This window comes from Lepidochelys olivacea (genome assembly GCF_965140295.1).
Source record: "Lepidochelys olivacea isolate rLepOli2 genome assembly, chromosome: 1".
NCBI classification, from domain to species: domain Eukaryota; kingdom Metazoa; phylum Chordata; order Testudines; family Cheloniidae; genus Lepidochelys; species Lepidochelys olivacea.
Genome location: NC_140411.1, coordinates 311,545,173 through 311,562,222, shown reverse-complemented (window position 1 = coordinate 311,562,222; position 17,050 = coordinate 311,545,173). Strand labels below are relative to the sequence as shown.

General features: G+C 42.1%; 1 protein-coding gene across 7 annotated transcripts in view; it reads left to right on the top strand.

Moving 5' to 3' along the window:
* CADPS2 (calcium dependent secretion activator 2) overlaps positions 1-17,050 on the top strand; it is a 584,713-nt gene that overhangs the window by 77,099 nt on the left and 490,564 nt on the right. The gene's annotated exons all lie outside the window — the stretch shown is intronic.

Below are 17,050 nucleotides of genomic sequence, written 5' to 3'. Positions count from 1 at the left end.
TGCCAGGGATAGACCAGGAATGGAGCCTTAGAACTTTTAGTAAGTAATCTAGCTAGGTATGTGTTAGATTATGATTTCTTTAAATGGCTGAGAAAAGAATTGTGCTGAATAGAATAACTATTTCTGTCTGTGTATCTCTTTTGTAACTTAAGGTTTTGCCTAGAGGGGTTCTCTATGGTTTTGAATCTAATTACCCTGTAAGATATCTACCATCCTGATTTTACAGGGGGGATTTCTTTATTTCTATTTACTTCTATTTTTTATTAAAAGTCTTCTTGTAAAAAACTGAATGCTTTTTCATTGTTCTCAGATCCAAGGGTTTGGGTCTGTGGTCACCTATGCAAATTGGTGAGGCTTTTTATCCAACATTTCCCAGGAAAGGTTGGGTGCAAGTGTTGGGAGGATTGTTCATCGTTCTTAAGATCCAAGGGTCTGGGTCTGTAGTCACCTAGGCAAATTGGTGAGGCTTTTTACCAAACCTTGTCCAGGAAGTGGGGTGCAGGGTTTTGGGAAGTATTTTGGGGGGAAAGATGCGTCCAAACAGCTCTTCCCCAGTAACCAGTATTAGTTTGGTGGTGGTAGCGGCCAGTCCAAGGACAACGGGTGTAATATTTTGTACCTTGGGGAAGTTTTGACCTAAGCTGGTAAAGATAAGCTTAGGAGGTTTTTTCATGCAGGTCCCCACATCTGTACCCTAGAGTTCAGAGTGGGGGAGGAACCTTGACATAGGCCAAGAGAGAAATGGGCTGAAGACTGAAAGAGAAGTAGGCTAAAAGTGTGTATGGAGATGTATAGGGGGCAAGAGGAAAGGAGTTATGAGAGGTAACACATAAGACTGAAGCTTGTAATCGAGGGGAATGGAGAAATGGGTCATTCTGTCCTATCACGGGCCTCATTTAATGTCTAGAATGAAAACTGCACAGCAGTGTTTATCTTCCTGCCTACTGTTTTTTTTACTGATCTCTAAATCTAATTATTAGGTCCAGTTGTTCCTTAAGGTTAAGTCCTGCTGCTTTCCTGTTGTGTTCAGCCTTTTAATTAAAACTTCTTTGGATGTTGTGAGACTGCAGTTTGGAAGTTGCTACTATCTTTCCTCCTCCTTTTTTTCCTTTGTGTTGAAAAAGACACCACCAAAATATAGGAAAAGTAGTAATGCAGTGCATGTTGTTGAATTAATATGAAAACTAACTTAAAATATATCTCCCGGTTCCCCTCACGGTATCCAACCTGAGCTAGTTTCTGTAGGTATGCTAAGGCCTTTTGCTAAAGGTACTTTGTGGGGGTGAACACCATGTTTTAAGTGCAAAACTGAACTCAACCTAAATTATGGAGTCACCACCCTAATAAGCCCTAGAACACTTAAAAATTCTGTATCTAATAGTTGAATGTTTTGGAGCCACTTAGAATACGTCTATACGGGGATAAAAGACCTGTAGCATGGGAGTGGCTGGCCTGGGTCAATGGACTTTGGCTTGAGCTGTGGTGCTAAAAATTGCTGCGTAGACATTTGGGTTTGGGCTGGAACCCGAGCTCTGGTATCCTCCCCTCCTCACAGAGTCCCAGAGCTCAGGCTCCAGGCTGAGCCTGAACATCTACCCAGCAATTTTTTAACCCCGAGTCAGCTGACCTGGGCCAGTGGTGGGTTTTTTACACCTGTGTAGACACACCCTGACTGTTCCACTACTTGTCTTGAGTGACAGTAGCAATCAATCCGTCTGTACAATTTTGATATACTCACTCCCAACGTGGTTGCCATAATCCTCTTCCCCACCCGCAACTCTTTCTGCATTAGTTAGAAACCGTCATGATGTTCACTTACGGTTGTTCATTGTTTGTGTGGGGAAACTTTGCTTCTTGTACAACAAAAAACAGAACTAAAATCCCATGAGATAAAAGCAGTGTGGTGAATATGGAACCCCCTTTTTGATTCATTATACTAGGGCCTGTTTGTGTGCATTGCTCGGCTTATATTGGATGTTTGATGGGAATTGTGAAGAAGGAAACAGGACAGCTTGACTTCTTTGACTTCACCACCACAATCTTTTCTTTTGCTACACCTGGAACTAGACATTTGAACATAAAGGACATTTTTAAAAATAAGGGCTTTCTAGCATGATAGTAATACCTAGCTCTTAAAAGTGCAAAGATATGTCTGTTACTAGACAGTCTCCCTTCCAACTCACATAGCTTAGTCCAGCTGAATAGGGCTAGTCAAAATGTTTTTGTCAGCTTTTTTGACAGAAAGTCATTTTGAACTAAATGAAAATGTTCACAAAAATAATTAATTTTATTTGAAAACAATTTTCCCTATGAGAAAATCTAAAATGAATCACAAACTTTTTTGTTTTGGCTTTCGAAAACCTGAAAAAGTTCTGGTGTCAACTTTACTTTTCTTTCTTCCTGGGATCCTCAAACCTGATGCTAGGCCATTTTTGTGTATTACTGTGAATACTCAGGATTTCAGAAGTTATGATGGCAACATTTTATATGAAAGAGGGCTCTCACCTGAAACAATAATTTCTGGTATGGGCCTTTACCAAAGACCTAAAGAGAACTTGATAACATTGGTAAATTGAGAAGAGTTCACTGATGATGTTTCTACATTTCATAAATTTAGGCATGAATTTCAACATGACTAAGTGAAAGTGTTCCCAAGGGGGCTTTATTGGGTGTTCAGGGAGAGGAATTAACTAGCTTACCTAGGCAGGATATGACTACTCCCAACCCTAAGGCTGTAATTGCGGGTGCCATCTCTGTGTGTTTCCTGAAATCCTTTGTGTTGCTCTTACCATGCATCTCTCTTTTTTTTGTGTACCATTCTGGTGTAGAGCTGAGTGCCTCTTTGTCCAGCAGATGCAGAGAAGTGTCATGTGCTTGCTTCACAGCTGCCCATTTCCCGTGCAGTGAAACTGGTTATTCTGGTGCCTTGAGACTTTCTGCTGCCTTTAAGCAGCTGGGTGTGTTTCACTGATGTATAATTTTCCCATGTCTGAAGGCTGAGGTAAAAACTGGTATCTTATCCAAGCAGAAACTGAAAAAAGTAATATGCTGTGTAGAGTGGCTTGCCAGTTTTAGGTGTCATTAGGATCTATTGAATTTGATCAATGGCACGAATGTTTTCCATGATTCATTTGTTCCCACTTGCTCCCCATAAAAAGGTTTTCAGGGATGCATCAGAAGGAAAAACTGGGGAAAAAAATCTTTGTTCTTGAACCCTTTTCCCTTTCATAACTTCTTCTTTCCTTCACCATGAAAGCAAAGAAACAACTAGAATGATGATATGTATGTATGTACAAGTGTGCATACACACTCATGTAATGGAAGCTTCCTATAAAAAGAAGCCACTAGGAAAGGTAAACTACTAGTTTAAAAAGTGAAAAAGTGATTGACTTTTTATAATGTCTTGTAGCTTTCTCCTGGGGACAAGTACAAGAGAAGCATAATTCAAAACACAGCTGGGGAAAAAGGCATTTTTTAATTGGGTCTTCTGTTTTTTTGGTTTTTTTTTGTTTGTGTTTTGAGCCAGAATAAGCATCTTGAAATATAGCTGTCCTGTGCTTTCTCAGCCGTAATTTAAGTAAAATTAATAGCTAATTAGCATCAGAATTGCTTATTGTATCTACAGGAACACAAATATCTTTCAGCAGGTATTTAGTTGTTCTTAGGTAGTCTCTCTCTCTCTATAGATTTTATGCTCCTTCCTTCTGTGTACCATGCAAATGGTACTGTATTCACTGTATTTTCTTTAAATTTCCTACTTTGTATGATACTATGTGCTATTTGCTGTTTTCTGTTATCTAGTTGTTTTTAATTTGAAATGTAACTCTTCTATATTATTTATTTTAATCTTGATTTCACTCGTGTATTTTCCAGTGTACATAGGTTATTAAATGAAAAAAGAAAAGGAGTACTTGTGGCACCTTCGAGACTAACACATTTATTTGAGCCTAAGCTTTCGTGAGCTACAGCTCACGAAAGCTTAGGCTCAAATAAATGTGTTAGTCTCGAAGGTGCCACAAGTACTCCTTTTCTTTTTGTGGATACAGACTAACACAGCTGCTACTCTGAAACCTTTACTAAACGAGTGTATCCTGGAGCACTGAATCAACCCAGTTCACTTTTCAAACTTTAATGTAGTCTCTGTGGCAAACTAATTAGGGACTAATTAGGCAACGTATTGATACCAGTACTTGATCTGATTCTTGGCAGTACATTAATCTGAGATAGTTACTAAGTCCTGCTCTGTCCTTTGAATAAAGCGTAAAGTATTTAATTTGTATTATAAAATCTACTGGAACTTTGAGCACAAAGTCCTGCTTTCTGATAGGTTTAGTATGCTGGTCATTAACTGCTAGAAGAAGACTGTTGCTAGTTTAAAAACAAACAAACATCACAACTACCAAATACATCTCAGCTCTGTGTCTTGAAATGTAACAGATGCAGGGAATAATAGGAAATTAATATATTATTATGAGTTGGACATTTCCTGAAAGCTCGAGTGATTGATCTGAGAGTCAATTGACCATTGTGCCTGATCCTGAATGAAGATTGTTACAGTGACACTTCTGCGTCTAGTTGAAGGACCACTATTCCCTTTATCCTTAATGGCTTGGCAGGTGACAAGCTATGACTGTTGCTTACCATGCAAAACATGATGGCTTCATTCATATCATGTCCCTTCCACCTCTGCCTGTCTTTTGTCCATCTGTTGTATCTTTTCTGAAACAAGATTGCACAAGGGGGCCTCATGTTATAATATTTTTTTAAAATTTACAGTCATCCACTTCTTTCCAAAACTTATCCAAATGTTTGTACGCTGGTGTGTATATTTCAATAAGCTGTACATTTGACATGCCAAAGCAGTGGAGAGAGAGAGAGATCTCACAAAAACAGCAAGCTCAAATAAGTCAAAAATGTATGAAATGTGCCCTCTGTGTGGAAAACACTATATAATTTGTTTGGGCATCTCAAAAATGAATGGTGTGCAGACCATATAGATTCCGTTCTTGTTTACGAAAACATACTTGTATTCATGTGAACTAACCTGATATCTCTAACTTAATGTTTTTTGTATTTATAGTTTATGCCTGTGAGAATGCTTTGATATTTTTCTTAAACTAGTGTATAGGCTGCTAAATAAGGGATAAAAAGTAAAACGTTTGTATATATTCTTTTAACTATATTACAAAAGAGATAATATTTTTAGCAGGACTGTAGTCTTTCCAGTAATGTAGCTATGCTACTTTATTGCAGAACAGTTGGATGTACTTTTATTGACTGTATTCTCTTAATCCATAATACAATAAAGATGTAACCCTTTTATTGTCTGTGGTTTGTTCATCTGGTTTGGAGTGTGGGTTAGCAATGCATCTTGCATTGTGCAAAGTCATGTTTGAGTTGGCAGACATTTAGTCTGCCTTTCTTTGTGATGATCATTCCTTTTTAGTATTCAGTTCATGGAAGAAAATGTGATATACGGGAATTGTCTGCTGTCTTACAGACTGATTCAGCCATTTATTTCTGTTTCTTAAGGTATGAAACACTGCAATAAAAGTATTTCCTTTACCAAAAATGATTTTGCATAGAAATGCACATTAATCATAATTGTTCACTTTTTAAAAAACTGGCATATGAAAAATATAGTAAAGGAAAAAATATAAATACTGTATATTAACTGAGCTTCTATTTTATATTTTTAATTTATTCTTTAGAGTACATTTTACTAGTATTTTAAGGCTTTAAAGTTATGCATTAGTGTACTTGCAGAAATGCAAATATAAATTTTATATTTAGCAAGGAGAGATTCTTAATATTGCGAAAATCTCAGTTACAATAGATGTTTTGTGAAAAAAGCTAAATATTTTCATCACTACTTGACATGATGGAAATATTTAAGTAGGAATTAAATGATGCTGTTGAGACCAGAAATTCTTGTGAGATTGGCAGAATGTTTTTTTTAAAAGTATGAAGCATTGCTCTCTAGCTGGTGGTCCTGTTCAGTTACACAAGAGAGCTGTATAGGAAATGGGCTTCGAGTATGCAACTGTAAAACTAATTTTAGATTTCAGGGAAACAACAACATTTAAGAAGTTAAAGAATATGGGGCTAAGTCTTATTGAGTCCAGAGAATATGCATGCAAGAGTGTTAAATAACCTAGAAAACAAACTTACTACCTTGTCAATTTTTTTTAAGTAATAGAAAACTGAAGTACCTGAATCAGGGGTGCTGGAAAAGAGGGGAGCCAAAGGGCCATGCCCCCCACTTTTAAAAGGTGGGAGGAGTGGTACTAGGTGACCCTAAAGGTGACACTAAACTGGGAGGAGTGGTAGATACGCTGGCGGGTAGGGATAGGATACAGAGGGACCTAGACAAATTAGAGGATTGGGCCAAAAGAAATCTGATGAGGTTCAACAAGGACAAGTGCGCTTAGGATGGAAGAATCCCATGCACTGCTACAGACTAGGGACCGAGTGGCTAGGCAGCAGTTCTGCAGAAAAGGACCTAGGGGTTACAGTGGACGAGAAGTTGGATATGTGTCAACAGTGTGCCCTTGTTGCCAAGAAGGTTAACGGCATTTTGGGCTGTATAAGTAGGAGCATTGCCAGCAGATCGAGGGACGTGATTGTTCCCCTCTATTCGTTTGGAGTACTGTGTCCAGTTTTGGGCCCCACACTACAAGAAGGATGTGAAAAAATTGGAAAGAGTCTAGCGGAGGGCAACAAAAATGATTAGGGGGCTGGAACACATGACTTATGAGGAGAGGTTGGGGGAACTGGGATTGTTTAGTCTGCGGAAGAGAAGAATGAGGGGGGATTTGATAGCTGCTTTCAACTACCTGAACGGGGGTTCTAAAGAGGATGGATCTAGACTGTTCTCAGTGGTAGTAGATGACAGAACAAGGGGTAATGGTCTCAAGTTGCAGTGGGGGAGGTTTAGGTTGGATGGTAGGAAAAACTTTTTTTCATTAGGAGGGTGGTGAAGCACTGGAATGGGTTACCTAGGGAGGTGGTGGAACCTTCTTCCTTAGAGGTTTTTAAGGTCAGGCTTGACAAAGCCCTGGCTGGGATGATTTAATTGGGGATTGGTCCTGCTTTGAGCAGGGGGTTGAGCTAGATGACCTCCTGAGGTCCCTTCCAACCCTGATATTCTATGATTCTAGGACTATGCCCGCCCACTTTTTAACTGTCTGTAAGGACAAACGATGGAGTGTGGCGTGGGAGTGGGACTCGGGGTGGCGCGGGTGGGTGGGTTCGGGCACCAGTGACCCCTCTACTGTTAGGACGCTTTTGCCGCCCCTGACCTGAATACAGAAGGAAAAGAAAACGTTGCACTCATTTTGGCCGGTACTATCCCATAATTGTCTAACTTCTTTTCCTTATGAAATAATTCAACAAATTACTAATTGGAGAAGGGGGAGAAATCACACAACATTTAGAAGATAGTGGAACCATGATCATTAAGCAACATGAGACAAATTCAGAACCAAAAAGATAGTCTCTGCCTTAGAGTTTACAATCTAAGTAGAAGACAAGAGGTGAATACAACAGACAGGAGCACTAGGTAAATATGAGACCAAACTGGTCACCTTGAAAAGCAGCGGTCACAGCGCACAAACTTCCTAATCACTGTCTGGTATTTTTAAGCATTATGGCAGAGGACTGTCTTTTAAGAAGAGACTTGAAGGAGAACAAAGAGGTGGTTGCTTGTATCTTTATGGGGAATGCTTCCTAGGATTCTGAGTGTGTGTGAAAGTGCTTGTTTGAAATTTTAACAAGTGATGAAGCTTGGCCCCATTGGAAAGTAGAGGCAGGGATCAATTTCTTAATAGTATGTGTAAGGGGACTGTTGCCCCCTTACTAACATTCAGTGGGGGCGTTTTAGTTGTTAGCTCCCAGTACTAAAAGGGGGAAAGGTCGATGGGGAATCAGGACCCTGAGATTGACAGCCCCCAGGAACAATGGGGAGAGGCCAATGCTCCAGGTCAGCCTGAATGACAGGGGGGGCAGGCTAATCAGGGAGTCAGGGGGCCAGGGAGGTACCGTCCTCCGTGTGAGCTGGAATTGCCTGGGTCAGACAGAGTGGGGCCGAGCTAAGGAGAAAGCAGGGGCCTGAGCTGAGCTGAGGTGCAGAGCTGGGCCAGATCCGGAGGGACCAGAAAAGCAGCCCAGAGAGAGTGCAGACCCTGTCCTGGGAGCAGAGCGGCAGCCCCAAAGCCAGAGGCCCAGCCCAGAGAGAGCAGACTTGCCATGGGAGCAGAGCTGCAGCAGCCAGAGCCAGAGGGGCCAGAAAAGCAGCCCAGGAAGCAGGTCAGTGCTGGGAGCAGAGTCACAGAAGCAGCCTGCAGAGCAGACCTGTCCTGGGAGCAGAGCTGCAGCAACCAGAGGCAGAGTGGCCAGAGAAGTAGCCCAGGGAGCTGGAGGCAGAGCAGCAGCAGTGCAGAGACAGAGTGGTGGAGCTGGGCTGGAGCAGTCCGGAGCTGGGTGTGGTGAGCAGCTGGGGAGAGCGAGGGGGACCCTGGGCAGTGGGCCCAGCACAGGGAGACGCCTCAGTCAAGGGGCTCTGCAGGCCAGGCTTGGATCATAACCCCGACAGGGCGGGGGCGATACTGGGAAGAAGGGCCCTACCACTTAGAGCCTGAGAGCGTGTGGCCACCACCAGAGCAAGTGTCCAACCCACAGCATCCCTGCAGCAAAGCCAGGGCCTGAGAAGGCCTGGGACTTACAAGGAACAGACTGTGAACTGCCCTGACGTTCCAGAGACACTGTTTGTGATGTTCCCTGCCACAGAGCAGGGTGATGTTTCCTTTAACTTTCCCATTTTTCCTTATTCTTTTTAAAGCTAATTGTTGATTAAATAACTTGCATTTGCTTTAACTTGTATGTAAGGGTCAGTGGGTCAGAGAATTGCCCAGTGCAGAGAGAGTACCCCGGAGTGGGGACACCCTAGCCCCTGTCCCAGGTGACCACAGCAGGGTTGGAGGTCGAGCCCTCCAGGAATCCTGGGCCCAGCCTTGTTGGGGTTACAAGGACTCTGCCAGACAGGAGAGTGGAAGGGGAGCCCTCAAGGGCAGGGGAGCCACTGGGTAAAGGAACTGGGAGCGAGGACTCAGATCCTTTTGCTAGACCACTTCACCGGGGTAGTGCAGAAGCCAGGGAAGTTCCCCACAATAGCGGGACTAATTCCCCGCTTACATATGTAAAGGATGATAAATAAAGCAGGAATAGGTTGTGAATACAAGTAGTTTGTGTTTTAGACCATGGAGCTAGGGGAGCCAGTGTAGGGCTTCAAAGAGAAAGGTGAAATGGCTGAAGCAACAGTTTGGGAACATGATCTACAGAGCAGTGTATTTAATTGATGGCGGTTGCAGTAGTTGATGTGAGATTTGGGCCTGGATGAGAGATTTGGATGTGTGGCCTGAGAGGAAACGCTGGATTGTAGAGTTGTTCTGCAGGAAGAAGCAGCAAGATTTAGACACTGCTAGATAGGAAGATCTAGAGAGAGGGTTGAGTTGAAGATAAAGCCTAGATTAGGCCTGAGTGACAGGGAGGAGGAATGGTGTCCACGGTAAATGAGGAAGGAGGGAGAGGAGAGATTAAGAGCTCTGTTTTGGCCATGTTGAGTTTAAATTGAAGGCTGGACATCCAGAAGGAGTTGCCTGAATAACAGGCTGAGATTTTAACTTGGACTTGTCTTCTCCTGTGGAAGGTAAATCTGAGATTCATCTGCATAGAGATGTTAGTTGAACTAGTGTTTGTGAATGAGATCCTTCTCTGTATCTCCTCATTGGGGAAAGAGGAGAGGGGGCCGAAGATGGAGCCCTATAGACTCTCCTCCTGTGAGTTGGAGGGAGGATGATAGTGATTAGAGGGGTAGGAGGAGAATCAGGAGAGGACTGAAACATCAAAGTTGGGGGGAAATGAGATTTCAGGAAAAATAGTGTGGTTGATTGTATCAAAGGTTTGAAGAAGATGAGGATGAAATACTGATTTGGCTTTGTCCAAAAGAAGTAATTATAGACCTTAATGAGAGCTATTTACATGGAACTTGGAAGGTGGATTGGAGAGGGCCTAGGGTGGAATTGGAGGAGAGGAACTCCAAACAGAGGTGGAGGTGGCATGCTCAGTGAGCTTAGAGAGACTGCATTAGTAGTAGAGGAAAGTGAGGTCAAGGGTGGGATTTTTATGGTGGGAGAGACTAAGGTATGTTTGTATTTTGAGAGGAAGGAGCTTGTGGAGAGTACAAGGTTGAGGAGAAAGGTAAGGGAAGGAATGAGTGTATGGGTCAGGGGAGATCAGGAGATGCATGGAGTCACTGAGGCACGGGCGTGGGTTGGAGGGGAGAACAAATGTGAAGTTATTCTTTCCTGGCCCTAATGCAGGAGGGACTGAGGGGCATGGACAACGGGGTGGATAAGCAGGGGAATGGGCCCCTCACAGAACTCCTCCCCCTGGACCCAGGACAGGGAGAGTGAGCTCTGTGGCGGGGAGAGCGAGCTCTTCCAGCCTCTTCAAAAGCAGCGAAATTTAAATTTCTGTGCACATCCCTAGGGACTGGTGTAGCAATGGAGGGGAGAAAAGAAAGGGCGAATGATACACCAGACTTATTTGTCAACTTTTTATAATAAAATTACAAAAAGAAGGGAAGGCAGTAGATTCAGTGTTTGCATTTTAGTAAAGTATTGATTGCATCATGAAATCTTACACTCAAAATTAATTCCAATCAGCTGTCAGATGAACAGTTGTGCAATAAAAACAGGTTGAAGATCCGTAACCAAAAGGTTATGAAAAAATGGATGGCTAAGTATCAAATTGCATTTAGGTAGGTGTCTAGCAGGGACCCAGAAAAATCTCTGTTGGATTAATTCTTTAATGAGCTAGAAAAGAGTAAACAATATAGAATGAAATTCACAGTTCATAATTGAGAAGAGCTGTGAACATGAATAACACAAATGGATGTCAAAAGATCAGAAAGAGGGGGGAAAAGGTAGTTTTAAACTTAGTTTAATGTAAACTAATCATATGAGGAAAATATCCAAAATGCAAATTTCTGGACTTTTTCAAGTTTCTTCCTCCCACTGATTATTTGCAGTGTGAAAAGTTACCAGAACAAAGGGAAAAAAAAAAAACGCAAAAACCACCCAACCAAACCCCACAACACACACAGCAGCAACTAGAGCCCTTGATAGAATGATTTAGCGGGAAAATATAAAAATCCAAATATTGATGGTTTGGCAAAGAGATGACCAGGTGGGGGGAACATGAGTTCACAAAGCTTTGAAGGATGTGAACATCAAGGAGGGGGAGAAATTAATTAGCAGACTAAAAGGAGACAAACAGAAGTAACAGGGTAAAATTACAGTAAGAAAGTGAAAAGTCAGGCTGAGTGTCGAGAAAATCTTAATAACAATAAGATCTATTAGCTGCAAAATAATCTGCCAGAGTTAGTGGTGGTGTGAATCCCATCGCGTGGCGCATTTAAAATTGGCCTGGCCATGGTTTATATTTGACACATTTTCAGATTTGTTTAATTTTTGTGGGGTTTTTTTGTGGGGGTTTATTCTCTAGCCTCTAAAAGTTAAGTTATTTAAGACAAAAGTTATTTAAGACATAGGGAAATAATAAATTCAATAGCATTAACATAACATTTCTTCTATCATCTATTAAAATCCTTAAAGTTCTAAGGTTCAGAAATATATCTGGAATGTGACAATTGTATACTTGGAGTTATAAAGACACCATTTCTTTCCATGTTTATAATGTCTTGTAACCTACAGTTCTCTAGTGACATTCATTTTCCTGGAAAGATGGTCCAATTTACAGTGGTTACTAAATATACTTTATCTGTTACTATTCATAAGATATTGTAGGAGATGTCAGCAAGAATTATATGGTGTTTGTGCTGTGTGAAAAGTTTGCATACTAAACTAGCACTTCTACAGAAGAGGAAATAGTAATCATATAATTAATATGACCTAGATGATCCCATGCTAAGTACTTGATCCTATTCTCAGTTATGTGGATGAGCATGGCCACATATCTTGTAAAATTTTGCTATTGTGTCAGTATGCAGTAGCCAGTTACACTGGTATGCCTCACTGTATGTCTGAATCTGAGGATAGGACTGAGTCCTATAAATTTAGACAAGTGACAAAACACACTTGTGTGATTATAACACGTTTTCATAGAATCAAAGAATATCAGGGTTGGAAGGGACCTCAGGAGGTCATCTAGTCCAACCCCCTGCTCAACGCAGGACCAATCCCGAATTTTTGCCCCATATCCCTAAATGGCCCCCTCAAGGATTGAACTCACAACCCTGGGTTTAGCGGGCCAAAGCTCAAACCACTGAGCTATCCCTCCCCCCTACATCATAGACATTCCAAAATAAAAGCACAGATAATTTTGAACTAGTCTTTTTTGTTCAGTTCAAGGAAGGGAAATTTATTGGGAGCATTAATTAAGATTGCAACCAAGTTCTATTGTAAAACCTATTTTTAGGCTCTGTCTTCCCCTGTACTTTTGGTTATGAAAATTATTTAGGCTGGATGAATTCCAGATTTATTCTGCTGCAAAGGCTGAAGAATACTGATTCATATAAGGCCGGAGGGACTGTTATGATCTAGTCTAGTCTTCTGACTAACACAGGCCATAAAAATTCACCCAATAAATTACTGCATCAGGCCCATATTGTCTGAGCTAGAGCATATCCTTTATCAAGACATCCAGTTTTGATTTAAAGATGTCAAGTGAAGGGCTTGACATGGGCACAGGTTTGTACCAGAAGATAGCATTGCAGGGTTGGTGCCTAAATGTGCATATTACATTTGTGTTGGGGGAGTTAAATGATCAGTCTTTTGGAACCTGGGGTCGATGGCAACTACTGGGAAAGTGAACAGGGAAAATATATTGGCATTTTAGTCCACATAAAGAAGGTAGTTGGAGTAGAGGCTTTTCTGTCTCATAATAGAATTGTGGATAAGGTTAGGGTGGTTTTTCAGGGTTAGATATGGCAAATAAGAAGAGCCAGCCATATATGATCTCTTGACCATAGTGAGAAGTTGACCTGAAGAGGGTCAAGTCTATGGTCAGTATATGGAGGGGAGGGACAAAATCACGTGTTTGGGAACATTGACCCTACATCTTTTTGTTCCAGGAGTAAGTTGACTAGTACCCTCCTCCCATTCTTCCCTGTTCTTTTAAAAGGCGTATACCCCTTCATGTCCCCTCACCTTCCTCATGCAGATGCACAACCAGGCCAGTGGCTCCATCCTCACTCTCATTGGTATCAAGTGTGGGACAGAGGGATCTGGTGTCCATCTCACACCCCGAGCCTTGGGGAGGGGAAGTACAACTAGGATGCACTAGGGGTGACAGTGGACGAGAAGCTGGATATGAGTCAGCAGTGTGCCCTTGTTGCCAAGAAGGCCAATGGCATTTTGGGATGTATAAGTAGGGGCATAGCGAGCAGATCGAGGGACTTGATCGTCCCCCTCTATTCGACATTGGTGAGGTCTCACCTGGAGTACTGTGTCCAGTTTTGGGCCCCACACTACCAGAAAGATGTGGATAAATTGGAGAGAGTCCAGCGAAGGGCAACAAAAATGATTAGGGGTCTGGAACACATGAGTTATGAGGCGAGGCTGAGGGAACTGGGATTGTTTAGTCTGCAGAAGAGAAGAATGAGGGGGGATTTGATAGCTGCTTTCAACTACCTGAGAGGTGGTTCCAGAGAGGATGGTTCTAGACTATTCTCAGTGGTAGAAGAGGACAGGTCAAGGAGTAATGGTCTCAAGTTGCAGTGGGGGAGGTTTAGGTTGGATATTAGGAAAAACTTTTTCACTAGGAGGGTGGTGAAACCCTGGAATGCGTTACCTAGGGAGGTAGTAGAATCTCCTTCCTTAGAAGTTTTTAAGGTCAGGCTTGACAAAGCCCTGGCTGGGATGATTTAATTGGTGATTGGTCCTGCTTTGAGCAGGGGGTTGGACTAGATGACCTCCTGAGGTCCCTTCCAACCCTGATATTCTATGATGCTTCCCAGCCCCCTAACCAGATATGGGGACTGTTTAGTTTCACCCAAGGAGGGTGGCAGGACAAGTGTTCTGATTGAGGCTCCTCTTATTTATTTTTTTTCTATTCTAAGGTTGACGTAAGGTGAGCAGAGTATTGATCAGAGCGCCTGCTCTGCATCCAAAGACTGCCTCCTTACCCTCTGCTAAATACATAGTTCCTTCCCTTTGTCATATTCTCCAACCTGAGTCCCCCTAGAGTTGCCACCCCTCCCAGTTTCACTGGGAGTCTCCCGTAATTACGCCCTATCTCCTGGAGGCTACTGAAGCCAAACTGGGAGATTTTAGGTGCTGGAAGTCCCGCGGCACAGTGGGGCTAAGGCAGGCTCCCTGCGTGCCCTGGATCTGCACCATTCCTAAAAGCAGCTGGCACGTCCCTGCGGCCCCTGGGAGGCGGGGCAGGCAGCTCCACGTGCTGCCCCCGCCCCCAGCACCGACTCTGCAGCTCCCATTGGATGAGAACTGTGAGTGTTTTGGTTTGTGTGATTAGACAGTTGGCAACCGTAACTCCCCTGCACTGAATTCTTTCTGCTCCCTCAGATCCTCCCTGCTCGCTCAGCAGCCTGCTGTTCACCAAGGTTGAATTTTCATTTCCCTTGGGCGAACAAATGAGTGGGAGTTTTTTCAACCCTGGGCAAGATTCTGTTGTATGGACAATAATGTGATGTTGACCTGGAAAGTGCTGTGTGAGCCACGTAGTGGGTTATGGCCCTTGAAGACTTATCACCCATATTGGAAACATTTAGGGAGAAAAATGTGTGTAAGAGAGTGTTTGATCTATTGGTTGAGATTGGATGGGGATACATGAGGAGAAGTGTCTTTTTATTTTTATTTTTTGAAAGTGCAATAAGATCTTTAAGAGATTATTGAGTCTTGCAGTTCATACAAACACGTCTTCTTCAACTTTGAGTTGCTTTTTTTGTGTGTAGCATCTCTTGGTCCATAGATATCCTTTGTCAAAATCCTTGGACCTAAAAAAGTGAGAATTTGGCCCTTCCCAGGATCATCTTTTTCTGTCTTCCTGGTCACTTCTGATATCTCTCAGATACTTCTGAGTCACACTTTTACAGGATTTTTTCCCAGCGTGCTGATCTGATAGCAGACAGTTTAGATTGTCTAAACAATATGGCCATGACTTAAGCTAGACGTAACCACATTTATTTAATAGTTTCCTTTTTGTTGTACCACACTGATAGTAACACATACACTGTTGTATAGCTTCTGTGATGTATGTTTAGTATGAGTTTCTATGTTTCCGCCCCTATTCTTTGTGCTGGCAAACAACTTTTTCTTTTTTTGGTAGAGAATGTTTCTGTGTTTAATGTCAATGTATTTTCATAAATCCCAGTTGAAACAATTCTTTATGAAAAATAGTCTAAAGGTCAATGCATGGAAACTGACGTCATAAAGGATTAGGTTAATAGAACTAGTAAATCTGATTCCCTGCGCTCCTAAGTGCCCAGGAGAACTTCTAATATTCATTTTCTGATCTTGCTCTGCAGCAACCAAATGATTTTTGTGCAGGGGACCCCTCTTCTGCTCACTTCTACAGACCAAAAAACAAACTCAGCCATGCTGCCATGAGTCTATGTAGCACTGGCACTGTAATAGTTACAGCAGATAAAGAATATTTAAAAGGACAGCTTTGATATAGTGATGGTACATGATATAGTGACATTCCCAGAAGCATCTCTGTTCTTATTGTAGAAACAAACAAATGCAAGCTAAGATACAACTGTTCCCAAACACCGGGTTCCAGCTTCTGATAACTATTTTTTTTAGCCAAACCCCTAGCCCTTAGAAAGGTGGAAATTTAGCCCTTTCTCACAATTATCCCCCTCCCTCCCGTGACTGTAGTTACACTCACACTCTCACACACCAGTCCTGGAATGGTCAAACAGAATCCAGGCAATTCTTCTTTCAGGAATCTCAGCCCAACACTGATGCCTGATTCCCAGACAGCAATTCTGCCTTGAGAATGTCTCCAATTAGAGATGAAGGCAGAGAGCAAACTCTCCTGCTGCTTGCCACAGCGTGTCTTTTTGAAGACCATTGTCTCTACAATAACCTTACCTAATTCAAAAACACACAGTATTTCTTCCCAAGACTGAACATGGACTCACAACCTAAGAAAAACTGAAGACCATCATACTACACCTATACATTTCCTTAAGTTTTACCTTTCTTATTCATGAGGAGATGGCACATGTGCACAAAAGCTAGTTTCAAGACACTTTCACGACCTCACACTATGAAATCAGCATTTCATTTATGTAGGAGTTTTGCAGGGAGACAAGGAAGAGATTCTTTAAAAATATAAATACCCTATCAAACAACCAGAAAGACCGTTCATATCACGTTCCCTTGAGTTCCTTATTTCCTGGTTGTACCCTTGTCCAGCAGTTGGTAGGGCCTGCTTCTCAGAATGCTTTTTCTCCCTTTGTAAAATCTTAGTTTCTATCCTCCTCATAACCTCCTCTGCTGCCCCCAATGAATATGAATTACCTGGTATTTTATGGCACCTTAGAGACTAACAAGGTGCCAGAAGTACTCCTTTTCTTTTTGCGGATACAGACTAACACGGCTGCTACTCTGAAACCTGGTATTTTATGAGACTGTCTTCATTGCTTTATAAATTGGCTGCTAGAGGGCACTGAAGAAGCAATTCTTTCTCTGCAAGTTCAACTGTTATTACACATACCACTTGTGGCTTCTGCTAACTGCGGAATCTAAAGATCTGTTTAAAAAATAAATAAATAAAAACCTTTGTCTCTACCAGTGGCATTTCTGAGTGCTGCTGTTGAGAATCCTGGGTATATCTCTTGGAGGGTTTGACAAAATGTCTTCCATGTTGTAGAGAGGTGCCCTAGATATGGGATTGAATGTCTAATTATTTGACAGTGGAACAGGGTGGCAGAGCAGTAGGAGAATAGGTGGCACTTCATAGTCATCCATGTTGAATTGTCTGTGGAACAACACTAATG